Genomic DNA, 2,465 nt, shown 5'->3' with positions numbered 1-2,465 from the left:
TACAGGTTGAATAAATATGATGAAAGAATGCAATTCTGTTGCACACCTTTCTTAATTTTAAACCATTCAGTGTTCCCTGTAAGGCCAAATTCTTGTAGACCTGAGATACAACCTAAAAAGCTTTATGAATGAAACCACTCCCCCCATCATTTATAAGATCATTATATTACAAGGTCATCACAAAGATACAAACGCTCCTATTTCCTGACATTTACATGGATGATCCTCTGGGTCACAATTGTTTTGCCAAGTACTGAATGGCCTATAAACCAGTACTGATGTGCACAGTGACACCGCCAACTCACAAAATCCTACAGAAAATCCTTTTGGTGACAGCATTGTTATCCTTGCAGTAATTGGCTTTCAAGACCTCCATTTTCATAGTCTGGACTATCATAGGTTGATGTCTATGGTTTTAAAGGGTGCCCCAGAGTCCAGGTGTGGCGCTGTGAATTGATGCACCAGACTGCAAAGTTGGTTTGAGTCACAAGGTCAGTGGTTCAAGCTCATCAGCTGCTCCTCAGAAACCCTATACAGGGTTGCTATGGATTAGAACCAACTCGACAGCACTTAACAACAATAACACATATTTAAGGATGATTTCCTTAAAAAAGGTAGAGACTAATTCCCCTACTCTTGAGTATTGTGACTTTAATTACTAACTTCTAATGGATGGAAATGGTAAAAGTGATGGTGTGTGAATAGAGTCTTAGTGGTGCTGTGTGCTAGCCACAATGTTGGTGTGTTGGCAAGATGCTGTAAATTCACCAGTCACTCCATGGGAGATGGATGAGTCTGTCTGAAGAAAGATGAGGCTGTATGCCTACATAAAGATTTATAGTCTCAGAAGTCATATGTATAGGGCCAAGTCCTGGTATAGCACTGTAGGCTAAACACTAGACTGTTTACACTTTAAAACCATACCTCACTCTTCAAAAACCATATATAGTTTCACTATGAGTCTGAACCGACTGGACAGCACTTACCTCAACAACTTGAATTGGAATTGACTAGATGACACTGGGCTTGATTGTTGGGTTTGGATGGTGTGCAATTTCTGAGAGTAGCTCACAAAAGACACTATGGCCTTCTTCTCGGTCTCTCTTCAATCATCTGTTCTGGGGGAGACCAGCTGCCATATTGTTAGGACATGTAAGGAAAGGCCCACTTGGCAAATACAGAGACCTTAGCAGTAAAGGATCTAGACATCTTGCCAACAACCGTGTGAACACACCATCTTATAAGTAGATCTTCCATCCCCTGACAAGCCTTTGGCTGACTGCAGCGTTGGCCAACATCTTACTACATTCCAGTGAGAAATGACAAGCCCAAATCACCTAGCTCCTGAATTTCTGATTCACAGTAATTACATAAGGTGATAAATATTTATTGGTAAAGCTATTAAAGTTTAGGATGAGGCTGTCAATCTTTGCAGGAACAGAAAGCCTCATCTTTCTTCTGCAGAGTGATTAGTGGGCTGGAACCACTGACCTTGTGGTTCGCAGTTCAGTACTTATCCTATAAAGTCACCTCTCTATATAAACAGGGACTATATATATTAACGAAGAAGCATGCACTGAGAGATGGAAGCATTCCTGAATATTTAGGGAAACTTATGATGTCAAGTGTAATCACGAAAACAGTCATTTGGCAAGTTTAAATAGAGCAAAAGTAAGGAACTTGAGAGGATGAAGATAAAGAAAGATTATATAAAATGTCTCAAGCTCCTTAGTAATCATAAGACATGCATAATAAATAGTCCCTTCTGTAAATTTAGGCTAATGACCCTTTCTGCTATTAGCTATTTCATAATTTCTTAAATTTCCCATAAGGGGACAAAGTGTGAGGAGTGACTGGGGACACTCTGGCCATGAGAATTACACAGCTCGTGTGATCTGTTGCTTTCATGAAATAGGAGTGAAGTTGCACGATTCGTCCTCATCCATTCCTCATTTGTACTATCAATTCCAGTGTGGCTTGAGTGCATAGCTATTCAATTTACATTGGTTCACAAAACAACAAACAGCAGAAATCTGTTATGAAGACAAAGTGCTCACATTAAGCATCTTTTCCTTAGTGTCAGAGTTGTCTCATAGTACAAATTGATCCTGCAGAGTTCAAGTGGAAGAACATTTATATTGGGAAGTCATCGTGTGCACTCTATCTCTTCTCATTATAAGGGGCTCAAAGCCTGGCATGTACAGTACTTCAGAGGAGATGGTGAAGTTACGGCAAAGAGCCAGAAATATTAACCACTTCTTGCTGGACTCTGAGCTAGTAAGAGCTAAGCCCGTTTTTCCTTTTGGTTATTTTTCTCAATCTTTTCCAATGATACAACTTGGCCCTATTTCTATGGAGCTAAAGTTGATGGTGCCATGGGCTGCCAAAAGAACCAACAGATGTGTGCTGGAAGAAGTGTAGCCACAGTGCTCTTTGGAGGCCAGGATGGCCAAACTTCGTCTCTC

This window comes from Chrysochloris asiatica, unplaced genomic scaffold (assembly GCF_000296735.1).
Source record: "Chrysochloris asiatica unplaced genomic scaffold, ChrAsi1.0 scaffold00133, whole genome shotgun sequence".
NCBI lineage: Eukaryota > Metazoa > Chordata > Mammalia > Afrosoricida > Chrysochloridae > Chrysochloris > Chrysochloris asiatica.
The sequence above is the reverse complement of the archived record's forward strand: the minus strand, read 5'-3'. Positions refer to the sequence as shown.